The 15,102-nt window shown below is 40.2% G+C and overlaps 1 long non-coding RNA gene across 1 annotated transcript in view; it reads left to right on the top strand.

Moving 5' to 3' along the window:
* Window positions 1-408: 408 nt before the first annotated feature.
* LOC308616618 overlaps window positions 409-15,102 on the top strand; it is a 121,465-nt gene continuing 106,771 nt past the window's right edge. The window contains exons 1-2 of the long non-coding RNA XR_014015733.1: window positions 409-530; window positions 12,053-12,168. This is a non-coding gene — a long non-coding RNA (uncharacterized lncRNA). The remainder of the gene's footprint in view (window positions 531-12,052; window positions 12,169-15,102) is intronic.

Genomic DNA, 15,102 nt, shown 5'->3' with positions numbered 1-15,102 from the left:
ACTATCATTATTCTGAATTCTTTTTCTGGAAGGTTGCCTATCTCCACTTCATTTATTTGTTTTTCTGAGATTTTATCTTGTTCCTTCATCTGGTACATAGCCCTCTGCCTTTTCATCTTGTCTGTCTTTCTGTGAATGTGGTTTTTGTTCCACAGACTGCAGGATTGTATTTCTTCTTGCTTCTGCTGTCTGCCCTCTGGTGGATGAGGCTATCTAAGAGGCTTGTGCAGGTTTCCTGATGGGAGGGACTGGTGGTGGGTAGAGCTGGGTGTTGCTCTGGTGGGCGGAGCTCAGTAAAACTTTAATCTGCTTGACTGCTGATTGGTGGGGCTGGGTTCCCTCCCTGTTGGTTGTTTGGCCTGAGGCAACCCAACACTGGACCCTACCTGGGCTCTTTGGTGGGGCTAATGGCGGACTCTGGGAGAGCTCACTCCAAGGAGTACTTCCAGAACTTCTGCTGCCAGTGTTCTTGTCCCCACAGTGAGCCACAGCCAACCCCGCCTCTGTAGGAGACCCTCCAACACTAGCAGGTAGGTCTGGTTCAGTCCCCTGGGTTCACTGCCTCTTCCCCTGGGTCCTGATGCGCACACTACTTTGTGTGTGCCCTCCAAGAGTGGAGTCTCTGTTTCCCCCAGTCCTGTCAAAGTCCTGCCATCAAATCCCCCTAGGCTTCAAAGTCTGATTCTCTAGGAATTCCTCCTCCTGTTGCTGGACCTGCAGGTTGGGAAGCCTGACGTAGGGCTCAGAACGTTCACTCCAGTGGGTGGACTTCTGTGGTATAAGTGTTCTCCAGTCTGTGAGTCACCCACCCAGCAGTTATGGGATTTGATTTTGCTGTGATTGCGCCCCCCCCCATCTCATTGTGGCTTCTCCTTTGTCTTTGGATGTGGGGTGTCTTATTTGGTGAGTTCCAGTGTCTTCCTGTTGATGATTGTCCAGCAGCTAATTGTGATTCTGGTGTTCTCACAAGAGGGAGTGAAAGCACGTCCTTCTACTCCACCATCTTAGTTCAGCAAAAAAGGAACGATTTTGTTTTTTGTTGTTTTCTGTATTGTGAGAAAGGAATGTTTACTTTCATAAAGTATTTAAAAATATCCAAAAATTAACATATACTAATGTTAATCCCGATATACATCTTAGCATAATATTTAAAATAGCTTAAATGTTGTTTTAGTTATTAAATTCTGTGCTCCTGTAATTTTTAAACACAACAAAGCAAAGCCAAGGAAACAGTAGTTAAATTGATTTTCATAATCCTTCCATAGGATCATCTGGATTGTATTAAACACATCTTCCCTTTACCTTACCATAAAATCTAAGGGGAAATAAATATTTTTACACAAGTGAGTCAATCACATTTGAAGTTAGTGAAATTGAGGGCACACTGAGATCTCTTTCTTCATTAAAGTAACTCCAAAGATACTTTACTTCATGGTTTATTCTGGCCAAATAAAAAGAGAAATTGGGACCAAGATGCAAGAAAGGTATGTGTTGTGTACAATATCTGTGTTGGGATATGATTTGAAAGACTGAGAAAAAACTACATATATTCCAACATATCACATATCTTTACACATTATTAACATCTTAAAAAGCTGGACATAAAATAGTGTAAAAGCCAACATTATGTCATGAGGAGCAGAAAAGAGAAGAAGCAGACATTATAAACTTTCTTATATGCTTTATACCAAAATCCTTAAAAAAATAAACTGGAATGTGGCTTGCAGCCATAGGTGCAAAATAGATTATAAATTAATTTGGAAGCAGGTGTTTCCATGGTTGTCGGAAAAACAATGCCAACTGAACATTTCCATAGCATTAAAAGAGCAGACTATGGTTATACTTACAACAGGCAAGAAAGAGAAATAAGGTCATAATGCTGGAACATATTCCTCACTCTCTGAAACAAAACCTGGAGCCACAAATGCTGCAGCTGGAAGAGTTTTGTAGGAGTTTTGATCTTGGTGGGCGAATTCGGCATTAACATCTTTAACTCAGACGCATAGCTTGCAGTAAAATCCATATCCACAAGGTATTTTCTATTCCCAACTGTGAAGTTTCTGCTCTTTCTTTTTCTTTGAAGAAGAAATAAACAAAGACCAAAAATTATTGGATTCGTTAAACTTCAATTTGTCATTTCTTGGATCAAGTGAAGTTGCAAAACAAATTCTCAAGCTAGCCATATATATAGTTATGGTAGTATAATACTTTATACTCACTAGCACAGAATCCCATTCCATTGGTGAGCTGTGTTGAAGAATAACAATGTCTGTGCTTCCATGGGCAATATTTTCCTCTGATAAGAGTTGTGTTTCCAATTGATCACAGATTCCATCTACCAGTTTTCCTATGCTGAATTCTGGCAGTTCCCACCATCTTATTTTCAGTTTAGGGCAAAGAAAAAGATCTGATATGGGACTCATTTGTCATTTTATTCCCTGGCCTTGGCTGAATGACAATTGTGACATCTCTCCACTCTATCCTCCATAGAACTTGGACATGTTGTGGGATATATATACAAATTACAGAAATTTACCTGACCCTCCTAATAGCCACTTGCTTGATTATTAATGGGCTTGTCAGATAGTACATTTGATTTCATAATTAAAATATGCATACACATTTAGTATAAAGTATATATTTGAATATATGCATACAAATACTAAAGATGTAAAGAAATAAATACAGTTGATTTTTTCATGCTTTAGTGGTAATTTTAATCTCTGCTTGTATTTTCATTAACTTAAAACTACTAGGCAAGAAATAAATGACTCATGTACAAACAGTTAATCTCCCACCATTCTCCTCAAGTTGAGTAATCATCTGCTGATTTGTCTGGTTATTTACGTTTGGTTGAATCATATGGCATTTTTATTTCCATAGGAGAAAAACAATTGAATATTAGCAACAGCAAGTGATTCAACCTAATAGATTCACATTCAATCACCAGTCATGTATTTCCCTTTGTTGGTTCCAGCTAATAATATTAGGATCAGGAATCTTTCCCCCAAGCACTTCTATTGGAGAGACTCAGCTTTACCCCACTAATTTACCATATGCCCTTGTTTCCTCTTTTTTTTTGCGGTATGCAGGCCTCTCACTGTTGTGGCCTCTCCCGTTGCAGAGCACAGGCTCCGAACGCGCAAGCTCAGCAGCCACGGCTCACGGTCCCAGCCGCTCCGCGGCATGTGGGATCTTCCCGGACCGGGGCACGAACCCGTGTCCCCTGCATCGGCAGGCGGACTCTCAACCACTGCACCACCAGGGAAGCCCCCTTGTTTCCTCTTTAAGGGGCCCATTTTCTCTACCTTCATGTTTCTTTTCTTTTCTTCTATTGTTTCTGCAGAGAGAGAGAGAGAGAGAGAGAGAGACGAAGAATAAAGAAAGATGGAGAACGATGAGGTGTGGTTCTTCCCCAAATCCTCCTAAAGATTCTAAACTCAAAAATGTTTGGTTATAAGTAGATTTTTGTAGAAACTGGTAAACAGACTGGGCCTTCTGCCTGGTTTGATGTGTGGGAGCATAGAGGCAGAAGCTCAAGGAAGCCAGTCCTGAGCACTCACAAGAATCACGGGGAAGATTCTGCTTTTCACAGAATTCAGATCTGTCCAAGTTTAAATATATCTCCAAGTTCCCTATTTGACATCTGTGTTTCATTTGGGGTCCTGTCCAGTATCGTTTGAATTTAGGGGCAGAGCTGAACCAGGAGTACAGCCTCGTAATGACTTCCAAACTGTGGCGGTACACTGTGCAGGGCGATTAGGGATTTGTTGGATTAGCTAAAAATTTTGATGATTTTGGAAATTCCATTGAAATTTAGAGAAAAGTTATGGAAACCATTCTGAGATAGGCAGTACAGCCTTTGGGGAAAGTACACTGTTTAGTATTGGCTATTTCAGAAAGAAGGTAGGTATGTGTTGAATCACAAACAAGATGGGTGGTAACATCTGTCAGTATAAGAACATACATAGGACTTCCTGGTATGCAGTGTCATTTTGTTAATGGAGAGAAGAGACATATTGTGGCAAATGCCTGCTAGCAGGAAAAACCGTTGCTTTTCCAGAAATTCAGGTCAGGAAATGGGAAAGAAGTCAAAGAGGTGAACTGCTGCAGCACTGTGAGCAAAGGTGCTCCTATAAACACCTAACCCTTTCTTGTGTATGGATGAGGCTCTAGAGGGAGGTGCTGCAGAGTGCAGGGTGCCCACTTAGTAATATCCAGGGTGGTCTCTGACTCTGAGTATGAAGAAAACGTGACACAAGGTTTAGATTAGGTGTTTCACCCCCTTCTTGGGGCTCCCTTAAGCCTAGTGCTGTTGACTGTATTGACAGTAGTGCTACATTCACAGACTTCTCTCCAGGTTTCTTGGAGACCTCTGGAACCTGCCAGACCTGCCAGAGAAGACCTTGTCTGTTTGGGCTGAGTCAGCAAGACCCTTCAAATGAATAAAGAGGCAAAGCTGGAAGAGGATTCCAATAAGACCTTTAGGGCCTGGATTTCTCTAAGGCCAGAGGAGAAGAATGGGGGAAGTTAGGGCTGTGTGGTGAAGTAGGTGTGGTGTGAAGGGGAACGGAGTGCTAAGTAGTCATCATGCTTTGTCTTCTCCTTACCTTTTCCTTTGGGGGAGAACTTGGTAAAAACTGAAAGACTGCAAATGTTCCCCTTTTCACCTTCACTTAGGGGGAATTTTAATAAGGTGGAGAAAATTACATTCACTAGAATTCGCTTAGACAAACGTCTTATTTAGGAAAGTGTGGGGTTTAGAACAAGATTCCGTCGATATGTGTGGAACTCTTTTGAACTAGATAAGCAAAGAACTTTCTCACTTCTTGGAGGGGAGGAAAGGAGAGACTAGTACTGGTGGATCCACCCAAATGACGGAAAGTCACATGTTCTATAATGCAACTCTCTTCATGACTGTGTAACAAGGTAATAAATTCAAGAAATGCTTGAGCAGGAGTGGATTTTTGGTGGCAGCCAATGAGGAGACTCTGTGTGGAATTATGGGAGCACTTGGACTGGAGAGCATGAAGCCAGGGAGAAGGATGAGCAAACTGGACATTACCTGTAATGTTCTGCACTCTCACAGTCTGTATAATTGGCAGCCAAGTTTAACCAGGTGTGTGTGTGTGTGTGTGTGTGTGTGTGTGTGTGTGTGTGTGTGTGTGTGTGTGTGTGTGTGTGTGTGTGTGTGTGTGTGTGTGTGTGTGTGTGTGTGTGTGTGTGTGTGTGTGTGTGTGTGTGTGTGTGTGTGTGTGTGTGTGTGTGTGTGTGTGTGTGTGTGTGTGTGTGTGTGTGTGTGTGTGTGTGTGTTCGGTCACCTAGCTAAATAAAAGGAGTCATGTCTTCCTGGGAATCTTCCTGCCCCAGGACTGTATGTTCCCATGGAAGCACTTTGAACACTGTTTTGTAATTATCCTTCTGACTGCTTTTTTTCCCCAGACACAGACACTTCCATTCCACTGAGTTATCATAGTTCCCTCATTCAAAGGTGTCCTTGTCTCGCTGTTTTCATAGGAAGTCCATGTAGATGAGGCAAAATTCTTTCAAATAATTTTAACCTTGTCCCCATCAGATGGATCTAAGAAGACCAAAAGGAAAAGGGAGGGGGGAGCCCCCTTGTGAATCCTCTGTGACTGCCATACTCTTGCTTTCACATCTTTGTTTATCTTAGCCTCTTGCCTAAATGGCTTTCTTCCACCCAAATCTTATCCATCCTTCAAGTCCTAGCTAAAGGCACACGTCCTCCTGAAGTTTTCTCTGATCTTTCCAGTCCTTGCTGATCTCCTTTCTAGCATTTATCTTGTCTTTAACTCCACTGCATCCTCTTTGAGGATGAGGCATGTTTTATGCTTCTAAAACTTCCGCAGTACTTAGCACAATGGTGAGTGCATAGCAAGCATTTCATTTAAACACATTTCTTACTAGCCGTGTGCAAATGTGGTCTACTGATTACAGATGTAAGCCCCTAGAGGGCAGAGCCTAGGGCTTCTGGGTGTTTTTTTTGTTTTTGTTTTCTAAACAGGGCTTCACACATTTTAGGCTGTTTGGCTATATTGAACAATGAAGGCCATGAGAGTACTAGAAACCTCATTAAAAGTTTACATGGGATGTGTGCTTAGCTCTGGTACTTTATGATGGATGTGAAACAGCAATGAGCTGTTCTGTAGGTGTACTCCCAGTGGCCAGACATGCCAGGAGAACAATTATTACAGTTATTACCTACTGAGATTTTAATTGATTTTCCTTTGTGCAAATATTGCCATAAAGCTAAGGAACCCAACATCTTGACTTTGAATTCATCCTGAATTAAATAATGAATTATTATTGCTAGAAAAGAAATAAGAGCAAAGTATAAGTAGGAAATCAGCAACCATTGGTCAGTAGTAAAACTGGAAAAATGGGCTTAAGCCAGAGTCTCTTTACTCACTTAAAGAGCTCATACCTTTCTTAAAGCCTTGTGTTATTAATAATAATAATAAGAAACTTTGTCAGCTACTTGGATCCAGAGAGCATTCCAAGACCAACAGAAATGATTTCAGGGAGCCAAGTCTTCAGGGTTTGCATAATTGCTAAACACTGTACTTCTCAACTTTCGTAAGACATATCCATCTTCAAAATTTATTTATGAGATAAATAATTGAGCCTGAAAATTTGATGCTGACATTTCCTGCCTATTGTGGACCTCTGTAGAGTTGTCTTAATCACATTTTCAATAGTGTCCAAGAATGACATTCTTCTGACTCCTTTTAAGCAGCGACTGCGGAAATTTCTAGTGTAAGGGATTGCCTCAGTTTTGGTAGCCATTTCCTTGGGGGCATACAGTTGTGCCTCTTTCACTTGTGGAGTAGGTCCTGCAGAATGGAGGAGTCACGTCCTCCCCTCAGTCTTCCTCCATGCCGTCAAGACTATGGAAGGTTTGACTTCATGAAAAGCCTTTATGTATCCTAGACAAAGGATATTCTTTTTCTTCCTTGTAAAAGTGATCTTGCCCAGGGAGTCACATAGAGAAGGGTTGGGTGAGGCAGGAATGAACTGACTCATTGATATATCTCCCATGAACTCTGGATTGCTTTAGAGCGATGAAATGAGCAGTTGAATGATTGTCTAAATTCTGAGACAGAGAACTGGCTTAAGAACAATAAACACAGTTTGGGCCTGCATAAGATAGAGGGCTTTCTAGGGGATCAGAAGAAACCTGTTTTGCACACGTGTTACTTTGTGATCCAGAGCTATGGAGAATTTCAGTGTGCTGTGGTTCCTGCGTTGAGACCACAGCTGTTATAATTCAAGTCCCTCCGCACCCTGCGTGGTGGTCTTGCATTGTTGCATAGGTCCAAAATAGGATGCACATTGAAAAACAAAACAAGATATCAAGGCTTGTGCTTGGTTCCAGTGAATGGGGGTAGCTTTGCTCCCACAGTTAGGTTTTGATCTGTCTAAAAGGCCTTTGGAGAGGCAAATGTACAAACTGAAAACTTCTTCCAGTATATAGAATCACTTGTTTTAGAGCTTACAAATGAGGATTGCACATGCTTTTATTTTAAGTTGCAGTGGAAGACAAAATTAAAGGAAAAAAAATCCAAACCTCTGGTGTTCCAGAGACTGACAACCAGGTCAATAGGATATAAGTTTCTGTTAATAAGGTTTTTTGGTGTCATTGCTCGTAAAAGTTGATTTGGTCCTGAATGTTAGTCTTCAGGATATAAAAAATATTACATATATATGTATATATATATTTTTTCTGACTCTTGCAGTAAGAATAGAAAGCGTCCATTCCTTTTCATTAATGAAGTCACTTGATTGTGTGTGGGTCATTTAGTGGTCTGCTTTTAAATTGGTGGGTGTGAGTTTCCTTGAGGGTTGTCATCCTATATATTGTTGGCACAATATTGTGAAGCATGGGCCCAGCAGAGTAGACCAGTTTTAAGATAGTATGTTTGGTTTGCTGCACTTTCTGGGATGAGGCAATAAGGTACTTCATCTCTGTGAAATTAACCTTTTAAAAAATATCAACAACAAATAACTTTTCCTTGGTTATTCAGAACTCCTTATTGAGCTATCAGTACGATTGCTTTTAAATTTTGAAAATCTTGTTACACTATCCTGGGTGACATTGTCTCCAGTCTTAAACTGTCTTGGGTGTTCTTACCTCCCCAACTTTCTACACAGCTTTTCTTTTCTCTCTCAACTCTGTATAAATTGCTTCACAGTCACCTTCCCATATAGCTACATTTCAGGGCTTTTTTGCTCCCATTCCCATAGCCCCTTATATATTTTATTAGTAAAGGGATTATAAATTCTTCAAAGGTTAGGAACTGCTATATGTTTACCTCTGTATCTCTATTAATCTGAAATGTATGTATTAACTCAAAGATTATTACCCATCTCTTACTTCTTTCACATACCTTTGCTTCTTTTCTTAATATGCCCTCTTTTTATCATCCCACTGATATAGTACTTTGTTAATAACTTCAATGCAGTGGTCCTCAACCTTAACTACATATTGGGATCATTTGGATAGCCTAAAAAATTACTGATAGCTGGGTCCTATCTGCAGGAACTCTGATTGAATTGGTCTGCAGTGTGGCGTGGGCTTTGAGGTTTTATTAAAAGCTCCCTAGGTGATCCTAATATCCGGCCAAGGTTGAGGGCCACTGCTCTTGTGCCCTGTCAGTTCCAATCGTGAATTTGGGTTTACTTGGGTTTGCATTCTATGCAAATGTCTAGTGCTTTAATCTTTGCAATGATGTTTAAAATGATGATGATGATAATAGTAAAAATGATAACTAACAATAATAACTAACTGTTATTGATCACTTCTTGCCAGGCACTAAATACTTTATAGTTTATTTTACTTTTACAAAAATAATGAGATAAGAAATAGTATTATTCCCATTTTACAGATTAGGAAATTTAGGCATAGGGAAGTTAAATAAATTCTCCTAAGTCACATAATTAGTAAATGACAGAGCTGAGATTTGTACCTAGGCAGGTTAACCTCCAGAGTCAACACTTGCAATCACATTATTCTGTTGTCTGTCACACCTTCTTCTTGGGATAATGACTCCTGATTAATGGGGATTTCCAATTTCTAGAAAAAAATTGCTAGCCAGTCACATAGTATTTTCCCTGTTACTTTCATCTACTTACTCTGCCCTGCGAGGTATGATGAGGAAGAAATTTCTTCTAAAGAGGGACCGGGCAGATCAAAATACAGGAGAAAAACATGCTGCAGAGCCACAGAAACATCTAATCCAGTGTTTTCAAGTGTGGTACTGTTGACCAGTAGAATGCCCCCATCAGTTGTGACAATCAAAAATGTTTCAGACATTGCCAAATGTCCCCTCCTAGAGAACTACCACTCTAATTAAACGGCTTTCAAGCCAGTAATAGTAATTAAACTTGGAGTAATAAGATGTTTTGATTGATGGTGACAACTTATTTCAAAACAAACATATCATAATTTATTTATTCAAATGAAAGTGTTTCTACCCAAGTAATCTACTGGGAAGACGACACTCTTATTCCAACAATGCTGCTGTTGTTCAAAACATTTAAAAAATTGTCTTCAGATCTTGTAGTACAACTTAAAAATACTACCCAGCATAATAAATCATCCTTTGCATGGTGAATTTAATATTTAGAAATCTCTAAAAGATATTTAAAGCCAAGTCTGGTGAGTAGGGTGTGTTGATGAAGATGAACTGTAGAGTTTTTTTATAACTCTAACAACATGGTCTTTCTTGTATGGCTCATAAACTGTCTTTGACAGCCATTAAATAAGAATTCAAACTAATGTTCTGATTAGTGATGCTCTTTGTAGAAGCCCTTCCAGAACTTCTCCTCTGAAGGACAGTACTATATAACAACACTGTATAATGCTCATTTTTGATTGAAAATAAATTTCATTTCCTAAGCATCATATATCATGCATGTACTAAGAATTTTCATGAGTGAGCAAGTCCTAGTACTAGAGAATAGTGGGAAGGCTTCCTAAAGGAAGTTAGTCTTGAAAGAAGGAAAAGCCAAGGACTGGCTGAGAAAAGTTGGGGAAACAATTCAGGTAGGGGCAGTAATTGTGCAAAGCTTGGAGGTGGGAGGGAGTTAGTCATGAATTAAGGATGGTGAGCAGGTGCACTTAACTAGATTGGAGAGCCTGAGTGGAGGACTGTGGTCTTAATCCTGGCCACATTATCAACATCACCTGAGAAGTTTATAAAAAGCATAGCTGCCTGAATCCCACACTGGACCTTTAAATAAGACACCACTGCTGTGGTGTCCTGAGTCTCTGTTTTGTTTTGAAAATTTCACAAGATATCTTAATGCATATACATGTTTGAGTATCAGTTTAATAAGACATATACTTGCTTGAGTAAAGGGAGCCTGCAATCCATGTTTTCCATGCTCACAAAGTGATAGTGGGCCAGGTCAGGCTTCTTAACAGGGCAGTAAGAACCTCTTGCAGTTTTGTAGATACCAAGGTGATGATACCAATTTAATATAAGAGAAGCCAAAAGAGGTTAAACAACTTGTTCAAGTTCATCTAGCCAGTAAGTGCAAAGCTGAGGCGTAATTCCCAAGTCTTTTGATTTCAGTTCCCACATGGACAGATCAGAGAAAGAATTAGGGACTTTGTCAGAGAATAGGAGTGGGAGAGAGGTTAAAATAATAATGGAAGGTGTCTATACCTTTAGAGGGCCTTAGAGAGCAGGAGGGAAGAAAATGAAAATTGAATATCCACCATGTGCCAGCCTGTATCTCATTTAATCTTTCCAGTACCCCAGCAGGGTAGCAGCAGTGCATGCAAGGGTTCTGAGGCTCAGAGTGGTCAATAACTTGTCTGATGCCACACAGATAGGAAGTGATATTCAGACCACACTTTGGAGCTGGCTCCGGAGCTCATCATGCTCTTTTTATTACCTCATTTGGCCCCTTATCTGAGAGTAGTGGTTCTTCACTGAGGACAGTTTTGCCCCCCAGGGACATATGGCAATGTCTAGAGACATTTTGGGTTATTATAATTATGGGGTACGTGGGGGCTTCTACTGCTGTCTAGTAAGTAGAGGCCAGATGTGCTTCTCAATAATGCGTAGAACAGCCACAAAGAATTATCCAGCTCAAAGTGGCAATAGTGTTGAGATTGAGAAACCTTGATGTAGGAGGATGGTTGTAGCTCAGGAAGTTGGCAATGAAAAACAAGTTTATGGGTAAGATGATGAAGTGACTTCAAACATTCATGTATTAGTTAGGTGTTCAGTTAAATCTAGCTGTCTCATCTCCTTCCACCTGAGAGTTACTTGAGGCTGAGGCATTGCTCATTGTATTCTAGTAACTGACCTCATGCCTTAACTGACTGCTTCTTTACATGGGCCCTCCTTCAGGACCCCACATAGGTTTACCACAAGAACAGTTAGTTTCTACCCACCTATTAAGGTGAAGGAGTTTTTCTCCCCCACTTTTTTTCTTTTTTCTCCTGTTTATTATTATTACTATTATTACTAATTTTTTCCTTCTTTATGGCCCATTGAGTTCTTGGCAGATTTGTTATACATTTGCTCCAAGGTTCTCTTTTTAGCCTTTTGTTTGAGGGAGGTAGATCCTTGTTTACCAGGACCCAAGTGGAAACGTCCAAGCCCAGAGGCCACAATAAGGCGGCCATTTTTAGTCACTTTCCACCTGGGCTGAATCTGAGCCAGAAGATAAGAGGCAAAACGTTTCCCGTTATCAGACCCCTAAGCCGTCTACTCCCCTGATTTCTCCCATGGATGTTCTTGTTCCAACGCCAGTAAGCCCACATACTCTATTTGTGGTGGCTTGAAGCCAAAATCCAGGTGTGATATTCCAAAGCATCCTTGCAGAGGAGTTTTCAGCTGGTATTTTGTTTACCTGCATTTTTGGCCAGTCTCAATCCTTCGGGAGCCAAAAGCTTACAGAACTGAAACATCTCGAGCTTTTACCATACCTGTCTATAAAATATGTGTGAATACAGACTTTACACAGTGTGTCTGTGGCCTTTGGTGACCCCTTCCTTGCCTATTTCTTTCTTTAGGAAATTCCAAGAGGCTGTGGAAACACCTCCTATTTAGCTACTGCTGATTGGAAATCTGGTACCCTCACAAAGTGCTCTGAAGTCCTTGGCAGGAAAAAAAGCCCTCTAAAATCAAGGTATGTTGTTCTTGGGATTATTTCCTATTTTTTAGTAGAAGACTCTTCTCGAATGTTCATCTTAAGGCAGCACTGGAGGAAAATCATAATAAATAAACTAGTCATAAATGAGTTCTTCCACTCTGTCCATTCTAGGAGAAGACTTAAATGTAACATAGATTTGGATTTTTGGTGTGTTTGGCTTTGGGATCACCCTCCTCTTTGACTTCTTTGGGGCCATTGTATTTTTCTGCTTACTTTGGGGCTTAGATGTGTGTGTTCTGGCTGGCTCTGTGACTTCCCCCTGTGCTCACCTCTGCTACTGCTCTAGCCTTTATCTCTGGTATCTGCCTTGGCCTCTGGTATGCAGGGCAGTGGGGCAGGTGGAGGGTCATGAGTTAGTAGACAGTGAATTATGGCAGAGCGCCTGCAGGCAAGTTCTGCTCTTATTACTTTTATTGTTGACACATAGACTCTCTCAGTCTTATTTCTGTTATCTGTAAAATGGGGATAATACTCTCTGGCCTCTTCATCCCACACTTGAATCAGGACTTTGCCTTGTTCACCATATCTAGGTTAAGGCTTGGTGCCTAGTAACCACACAATAAATATATGTTGAATAAATGAATAAACATCATATAAAATTCTCCAATTCTGAATGAATTTAAGATATTGCTTTCTGGGAGAGAGGAGGTTGTACTTTAATCTGTTTTTATTAAACATAAGATAAAATTAAAATGTTTGACAATATTTCTGGCTTGACTTGTTTCTGGCCCTGGGCCATAGAACTATCAGACGAGCACAAGGAATCAGATTATCATAGATTTTTCCATATCAGTATTTACGGGCCTTTCAGAGTACACAGTGTTTTATTCCTAGGCGTGGCTTTAGTTGAAAGTGATTATTACTATTTGTTATGTACTTTTAAAGGGAAAATCATTGTATAGACTCTTCATCTAGATTATTGAATCTCAGTTTTTAAGATTTATGTGAAGAAGATATAGTATGTATGTAGATTTAGTGGATTTCTTAGTCCACTGCACTGTATATTGCCCAGAGACTTCAAAGCAGGGAGACCCCTGGTCTTGGCTTTCAGCTTGGGGAGGGTGAAGGCATCTACAGTCTATGCCTGTCTCTTGATTCGTAGGCATGATATACCCACACATGCATAGACACATGTATACACACATTATCAGGACAGTGGCAGCTCATTTGATGGCTAACCTTGTTGTTGGAAAAGTGAAACTTGAGTGCGTGCTTTTGCCTTTTGTTAAGATTCTTTGTTGCTCTCGTGTTGAATCTTACATAACTAGAGCTTACATATGTCTTTGCTTAAATTACTTAGTGGTAATTTTCCTTCTTTGAACACTCCTATTATTAAAATTTGAAATGTTAGGACATTTTTGCCATTGGTAATCTGTCTGATCCTTTAGCTAAAAAGTCAGGACCACTTGAAACATGGACTTTTTAGATTTGAGTTTTTTAGAGATTTTAGACTTTAAACTTTAGACTTTTGAAAGACAATGAGGTGTATTTACTAGGTTATGTAACACTGTCATCTGGGTCTGGACCAGCATCCATAGTCAGTCAAGTTTTTGCAGTGAAATGCATGATATGTATACCAAGAGGGACAAATCAAGAATGTAAATAGCCTCGTGGAAATTTAGGTCAGATTTTTGCCACCATATGAGTTTTCAGATCAAGCTAGGTTTGTCACCAAAAGAGTTTAGGAAAAAAAAAACCTTTTGCTTTTTAGAAACTTTCGGTTATCTGACTTATGGAAAAAGGGTTGTAGACTGGTATTTTCAAAGGGTTGTAGACACAATTATTAATTAGCTTTATTTTTTTGGATTTCATTAAGAAGAGAGAAAGCTCATTTTATCCAGAGCCTTTCAGAGGGAGGCAGGTGGCTTGCCTTGGGGTCCACTGTCCGCTACAGGAAGCCTGCAGTGTTTCTGTTCGCAGTCATTTGAAAATCAGCTCAATGTATTCCTTTGTGCCGGCTGTTAAAATGGCTTGGATTCCACTAGAGGGCAGTTGGGCCTTATCTCAGTGGACTTTATGGTTATCAGATCTGGTACCGTCAAACTGGGTAATTTTCGCTATTGACCAACACTCATTTTTGTTTCTATTCAGCATCTGTCTGTCCCACTTTCATCACCTGCACTTCTATATGTCACATTTATTCCCATGCTTATATCCAGCCTAGGCCGTTCTTCTGAACTCTTACTCAGCATTTTCTTGTTGGCTGTTTTAAAGACCATTGCATCTAGATATGTTGAAGGTTGACCTCAAGAACTCCACTGCCTATTATCCACCCCCAATTCTCTTCTTCCTGTGCTCCTTGGCTCAGGAAAAGTCACCCCTAAAGTCACCCCTAGAAGTCTATTTGCTTATGCAACCCTTGGAACCTAGGCTTTATCCTTGATACTCCCTTTTCCTACATAATTCCTCGTCAGAGCCCCTCCATTTTACTTGCCAAATGTCTCTCAAGGTCTTTCTACTTTTGTATGTCTCCGCTCCTAGCTACCACCTTCTTTTATCTGGCTACCAGCCACCTAACTGGTCTTCTAGCTCTAGGCTTGTCTTTCTCCCTTCTTCCAAATTCCTCTTTTATCCTCTGCTTTTCCTTCTGCCAACTCTAGACCTTTCAGTCAATCTCAGCTTCTGTCCTCACACTTGTATATTTCTATCCATTATGAAATGCTGTTTTTCAAAAATGTGAAAGCCCAGTACACTGAGGATGAAGGTAAGTAAGACTCAATTTCCCAAGAGAGTAGAGGGAGGTCATATATACAAGTAGTCCTCACTTTGCATGGTTCCTTATATGTATGAATTTCAGTTAGCACAAGTCAGTTAAATAACACCAGTCCAACACCAGTTTCCCAACAACACAGTACAAATTTTAGATCTCTATTTAGTCACTTCCTTTAGAGAAGTCTTCCCCTCGGAGAT

This window comes from Mesoplodon bidens, assembly GCF_964165515.1.
Source record: "Mesoplodon bidens genome assembly, chromosome: 4".
NCBI lineage: Eukaryota > Metazoa > Chordata > Mammalia > Artiodactyla > Ziphiidae > Mesoplodon > Mesoplodon bidens.
This window is presented reverse-complemented; position numbering and strand designations above follow the sequence as displayed.